Here is a 7,428-nt window from a genome sequence, read left to right on the forward strand (position 1 = left end):
AATAAGTTTGAAAGGTCCTTAGCCAGGTAAGTACAAAAACGAAGAGTAAATATTTAAAAATTTTAATAGCAGTTTGTCAGTGATTTTAAGTCTGTTGAATTCAATTTTTTTTTTTTTTTTTGCGGTACGCGGGCCTCTCACCTTTGTGGCTTCTTCCATTGCGGAGCACAGGCTCTGGACACGCAGGCCCAGCGGCCATAGCTCATGGGCCCAGCCGCTCCGCGGCATGTGGGTTCTTCCCGGAACGAACCCGTGTACCCTGCATCGGCAGGCGGACTCTCAACCACTGCACCACCAGGGAAGCCCTGAATTCAATTTAAAAATAAAATGGGGACTTGTATTTTTAACATCTTTCTTCCCCATTCTTTTTAGAACTAGTTTGCTATAGCCACCAATAATTTCTTAACTGTGGAATCCAATACACACTGCATAATGCTTTTCTTCAAAGCTATGTTGAATTTGACATCCCTCTACTTTGAGGCAACCACTCACTCCTGGCTCTCCTCCCATTCAAACTCCTGACTCTTTTTCCTCTATCCTCCTCTTAAAAGATAATATTCTTCAGGACTCCCTGACTTTGAGCCTCTCCTCTTCTTACTCTCATGTAACTCTTCAATAATTGCCAGTAATGACAACTCTCAAATCTTTATTTCTAGCATAGACGGCCTTCTGAACTCCATTTCGTGGGGTGTTTCTCTACCTAAATATCCCCAGGCCCTGAAAACTCACATGTTTATCTGACAGCCTAGTGAACTTGCACTAGCTAACTTGGTGAATGGGAAACAAAAAACCCTGAAAATTATTTTAGGCTCTTCATTTTCCCTCTTCCTCCACATCTACACATTGAAGGGCTAATAATTCAACCTTCTACCAAGGAAATTTAAATTTTGATATTCAAAAGGAAAGAATAATAAAAATTTTCACACATCTTAACAACTTTTTCGGGTAATGCATAAGCTTCTCAAAGCTTATGCATTACCCTAAAAAGTTACTACAAAGGTAGTAATACTCCTTTCCTAAAGGCAAATCTCACATCTATTGACAAAAAATACTCAAAAAAAACAAAAAAAAAAAGAACGTATGGACACCAAGGGGGGAAAGCGGCGGGGGTGGTGGTGGTGGTGGTGGTGTGATGAATTGTGAGATTGGGATTGACATTGCATACACTGATGTGTATAAAATGTATGACTAATAAGAAAATAAATAAATAAACATTAAAAAAATACAATAACCAGTAAAAGGATAAGTATGAAGATGTAAAATAGGACATCAAAATCACAAAATGTGGGTAAGGGGAGTATAAAAATGTAGATCTTTTAGAATGTGTTTGAACTTGAAAGACTATCAGGTTTTAAATTTTATTTATTTATTTATTTATGGCTGTGGTGGGTCTTTGTTTCTGTGTGAGGGCTTTCTCTAGCTGTGGCAAGCGGGGGTCACTCTTCATGGCAGTGCACGGGCCTCTCACTATCGCAGCCTCTCTTGTTGAGGAGCACAGGCTCCAGACACACAGGCTCAGTAATTGTGGCTCACGGGCCCAGTTTCTCCACGGCATGTGGGATCTTCCCAGACCAGGGCTCGAACCTGTGTCTCCTACATCGGCAGGCAGACTCTCAAACACTGCGCCACCAGGGAAACCCATGACTATCAGTTTTAAGCATGTAGATTTAGTTATGGGTCAACATACTTAACCCCATGGTAACCACAAATCAAAAACATACAACAGATTCACACAAACCAGAACGAAAGGAACTCAAACCTACTACAAAAGAAAATCATCAAACCACAAAAGGAAAAACAAACAAACAAAAAGAAATGAACAAAGAACTACAAAAACAACTGGGAAAACAGGGATTAAAATTCCCTGCAAACAAAAGTCCAGAACTGGACAGCTTCACTGGGGAATACTACCAAACATATAAAGAACTTACACCTATCCTTCTCAAACTATTCCAGAAAACTGAAAAGGAGGGAACATGCCCAAATTCATTCTACGAGGCCACCATCACCCTGATATTAAAACCAGACAAAGATACTACAAAAAAAGAAAATTACAGGCCAGTGTCTTTGATGAATATGGATGCAAAAATACTCGACAAAATATTAGCAAACTGAATTCAACAATACATAAAAGGGATCCATGGTCAAGTTCAATTCATTCCAGGGTTGCAAGGATGGCTCAACATATGCAGATCAATCAATGTGATGCAGCACATCAACGAAAGAAAAGACAAAAACCATGGTCATCTCAATAGTTGCAAAAAAGGCATTTGACAAATTCAACATCCATTCATAATAAAAACTCTCATCAAAGTAGGTATAGAGAGAATATATCTCCACATAATAAAGGCCATTTACAAAACAAAAGAAACCAAGGTAAAAACAAGTTAAACATTCCCAAGGGCACACGGCAAGTATACGGGAAAGATGGGATTAGAAAACAGCAGAAAAAATAAAACACTAAATAATACAATTTAAATGATAAAGTCTAAATGTGCATATTTTTAAAGAATAACATATAAGAATCTCAGCACATCATTTCCCCAAGTTTGGTGTCAAACAGAAGCATCAGGTGTTTTTCTTACAAGGTATGGAAAAACATTTTTAAAAGAAAAATTATGTTAGATAAAAAAAATCATGAATATTTATGCTACTTCTAATTTATAGTAGAAGTTCTTGTTCTTTATGTTTTGATTTATTTAATCTAAAAATAAACTCCTAGCTATATTCTTCTCGTAAGAAATGTGATATCCAAAAATCTTGAAAGATAAAGAAATAAGTGCTCTTTAAAGATTTACTACCAATACTGTATCTCTGTTTGCTGTTGAAATACAGTCTATGATTACCATAGCAATAAATATGCTAAATATTTCTCATTTGCTAATATATTTTATGGAAGTCTCTCATTCTGACAGCTTAAAAGGAACCTAAATTTCTCATTCTCAAATTCAATAAGGGAAATAGCCAGGGCTGATAGATTTACATGATCAAAGATTTGCTAAAAAGTAATGAAATTGTATTTCAAGGCTATATAATTTGCTCTTTCCAGAATGAATATGTATATGTAAGTTACAAAATATCTTTACTCTTGTTGAATTAAATAATTTTTATACCCCCATTGATATGAGGGTGCTAATATTTTTGATTATATACTTCTCACATTGATAAATGAAAAAAATCATTCATCAAAAATATCTTGTTATACAAATTAATACAAAAGAAAAATTATAGTTTAAAGTATTAAGTTTTTTGTCAATCTATATGTTGGAAAAAAAAATAAGACCCTGAAAAATAACATCAAAAAAAAGTGAATTTTGTGGCACGTATTTTATCACTGTGTATAGTATGGTAATTAACATATACTGCTTATTTACTGGGTTAACAAATATTTAGGTAGCTACTGTGTACTAGGCCCTGTGTAGTTATGAAGAAAATATAGGAATCGACCTTATAGAGCTTACGGTTGCTGATAGGGCATCAGGAAAAAACAACACAAGACAAAAACTCTACTCCTATGGGAGAGGCAGGAATACACGTTACGTTCAGCATTGTATCTGGAGAAAGGGCAAGAACACTTGAAAAGGCCACTTCCCTGATACTGAGTTCACAGTGCCTGCCTGAGACTGAGGTTCAGTCAGAACCTCAGGAGGTATTTCACTCTCCCATCCCCTCAATATCACACATAACAAAATAACAGTCAAACGTAGCAGGGAGAGCTGAAAGACAGAGATGTTCTCTGGAGAGCAGTGTAGAGGGATAAACCAAAGTAAAGAGTTGATCAGATATTGAGATGAACCCTCTGACATATTAACCAGAATCCAAAACACCCCAAATCAGATTAGATTAACATAACTCACACTCTATAGAGCTAACCAAAGGAAAGTCTTGCTCATCTCCAGGCATAAACAAAAACGTATGTACTTACTGTGTTATTCAACTTGTCCAGCATTCAACGAAAGATTATTACTTATATAGAATGGCTTAAATGGCAAGAAAACACAGTCTGGAGAGATAAAGCAATCATCAGAATGAGACAGCTGAGTATGACAGATTTGTTGGGACTATCAGACAGGGATCACCAGTAGACTGCACAGCTATGGAAAGAATCATGAAACTGGAGACAGATCATTAGAAACTAATTGAACTGAAACAGTAAGATTAAAGAAAAGTGGAAAAAGAGTATCCAAGGGCTGCAGGAAAGTATCAAACAGTGTAAAGCCACACCAAAGTGTCAATGGAAACTATGGGGTATGTAGTAACAATGAAGCCCTCCACCCGTCAGTGGGATGGTAACAGAAGAGGCCTCGTGGGGACCCTGAATTTACACCCCTGCCCAGCGGTAATGAGAACTCTCTCACCTGTGGGTGATAACAGACGCTGAGCAGGGAAACTGGAAACTTTCACCAAAACTGGGAAGTACCGAGGTGTTATACCCCTCCATCTCCTGAGGTAGTGTCAGAGACAGCCAGATAAAACAAAAGTTTTAAATGAGATCCAGAGTCTTATAACATAATGCCTCAGATGTTCAAATTTCAGTTAAAAAAAATCATCCGTCATACCAAGAACCTGGAAAATCTCAACTTGAATGAGAAAAAATCATTAACAGACATTAGTACTAAGATGACAAACATGTTGGAATTATCTGACAAGGATTTTAAAGATACCATCATAAAAATATTTCAACAAGCAATTACAAACACTTGAAACAAATGGCAAAAATAGAAATTCTCAATAAGAAACAGAAAATCTCAATAAAGAAAGAAAATATATGCAAAATAATGTAACAGAATTGTAGAAGTGAAAAGAACAATACGTAAAAATTTTTTTTAAAAATCAGTGCATGGGCTTGATGGCAGAATATAAGGGACAGAGGGGGAAAAATCATTGCACTTGAAGATAGAACAATAGAAACTACCCAATGAACAACGGAAAGAAAATAGGTGGAAAGAAATGAACAGAGCCTCTGGGACTTGTGAGATGAGCATGGAAGGTCCAACATGTGTGTCACTGGAGTCCTAGATAAGAGGAGAAAGAGATGAAGGCTGAAAAGGCACTAGAAGGAATAATGGCAACAGTTATGATCTTACAGATTCAAGGAGGTAAGCAAACACCAAACAAGATAAACTCAAAGCAATTCACGCCAAGATACATCATAGTGAAACTTCTGAAAACAGAAGACAGAGAAAATCTTAGAAGCAGTCACGGTAAATAATGCTTTACCTATGGGGGAAAAAACAGATTTCTCAGAAGAAACCATTAAACTGATAAGACATGGCTCAACATTTTTCAAGTGCTGGGGGAAAAACATGATTTGTCTAGAATTCTATCTCAAGCAAAATTATCCTTCAAGAATGATGCGAAAGTGAAGACATTCTGAGATAAAAGAAAACTAAGAGATTTTGTCAGCAGTAGACCTATGCTAAAAGAAGGCTAACAAAAGTTCTCTAAAAAAAAAATAATTTTAAAAAATAAATCTTAGAACATGAAGAAAGAAGGAAGCAAAGAAAGGGGGAAAATGTGGGTATCATAGACTTTCCTTCTCCTGAGTTTTCTAAATTATGTTTGATAGTTTAGGCACAAATTATAACACTGTCCAATGAGGTTCTCAAGCGTCATAGAGAAAATATTTAGATAGTTCTGTTATAAATAGATGACAACACGGGGAAGTAAAGGTGGGTTTCTATACCAACTGGATTGGTTTAATGGTGACACCAGTAGACTCCGTTATGTATACGTGTGGTTTTACTATTTGATAGCGCCAAATTGTTTTCTAAATGAGGTATAATTGTTCCCATTTCTTTACATTCTCATACTTGTACTGTTAGACTTTTAATTTTTGCTAGTCTAATAAGTGTGAAAAATATATTGTTTAATCATTTTAAGGTGCACATCCCGGATGACCATAAATTTAGGCATCTTTTCATGTGTTGATTGGTTATAGTTTCTCCTCATGCGGATGCCTGTTGAATCATCCCACTTCCTAATATATGGTGGAAGTGTATTTATTGTCTGGGTGCTATGAATGCACTGGTAGCTCTAGGATCTGAAAAATAATTTTGGGATCATTAAGAATTTTCATAAAGTTCTTGTATTCCTGAACACCAGGCCCCTGTACCTCACACTGGCATTCACAGCACATCACATATTTCCTGATGAAACTAATGCTTCTTTAAGGTTCCATGATCCTGTTGGTTAATGGATTATTTTAATCCTGTGCAAATTATAGTACAACATATGATTAATGATCTTGAAGAAAATGAAGGAACCCTGAACTGGTGCTATCACTAAGAAAAGAACAGGCATGGTAAATGGTCTAAACTTATCAGTTAAAAGGGGAATACTGTTAAATTGGTCACAAAACCATGTCCCAAGACACAGCTGGTTATAAAAAGGAAAAAGAGGATGGAGAAAGAATGCCATGAAAAACATGAGCAGAAGAAAACTGGGGTTAGCTATATGAATTTCAACCAAATAAGATAGTTATGAACTGAATATTTCTGTGCCCCACCTTCCCAAATTCATATGTTGACACATTAACCCTTAATGTGAGTAGTTGGAGATGAGGCCTTTGGGAGATAATTAGGCTTAAATTAGGTCATCAGAGTGAGGCCTCATGATGTGATCAGTGGCCTTATAAGAAGAGGAAGATCTCCCCACCTACCCCTACCCCAAGCATAGAGGAAAGGCCACATGAGGACAAGGAAGGCAGCTATCTGCAAGCCAGAAAAAGAGTCCCCACCAGAACCCAATCATGTTGGCACCCTTGTCTCAGACTTCCAGCCTCCAGGACTATGAGAAACAAATTTCTACTGTTTGAGCCACCCAGTCTGTGGTATTTTGTTATGGCAGCCTGAGCTGGTTAATACAATGATGTAACCAGAAATCTTAAACAAAAACTAAATTCACAAGCAAGAATCGATAATCAATCAAGAAAAGCCAAATCATAAAAGAAGCACCATATTAAACACAGTGTATTCCCTTCAAAGAAACAGTTAAAAGCAGAAAAATTTAGATATTATTAATAACCTCAGAGAGATACAAGAGAATTTTGTATCAATAAAAAGTTAACCTGAGATTTTGGAAATTAGGATTTGGTCATGGAGATGAAAATGATATAGTATGTGAGCTGAATAACAAAAAGGGGCAGCTGAAGAGTGCATTTGTTAGCTCAAAAATCAAGTCAAGAAACTACTCTAGAAAGTACTGCAAATGACAACTTGTAGAAAGCATGAGATAAAACTGAAAAGAAACAGAGAGCATATCAAGAACTTTAAATATCTACCTAACTGAATTTCCAAAAGAAGAAACATCTGTGGTTATATAATGTGAAGCAAGAGGCATGGAAACTTTCTGCAACTTAAGACAAACATCATCTCTTTTTTGGCCTTCCAAGTTCCTGATTTGACATATCCACCACAACATATCTGG

The 7,428-nt window shown here is 36.4% G+C and overlaps 1 protein-coding gene across 1 annotated transcript in view; it reads right to left on the minus strand.

Moving 5' to 3' along the window:
- CCDC102B (coiled-coil domain containing 102B) overlaps positions 1 to 7,428 on the minus strand; it is a 184,368-nt gene that overhangs the window by 60,718 nt on the left and 116,222 nt on the right. The gene's annotated exons all lie outside the window — the stretch shown is intronic.

This window comes from Phocoena phocoena, chromosome 13, assembly GCF_963924675.1.
Source record: "Phocoena phocoena chromosome 13, mPhoPho1.1, whole genome shotgun sequence".
Lineage (NCBI taxonomy): Eukaryota > Metazoa > Chordata > Mammalia > Artiodactyla > Phocoenidae > Phocoena > Phocoena phocoena.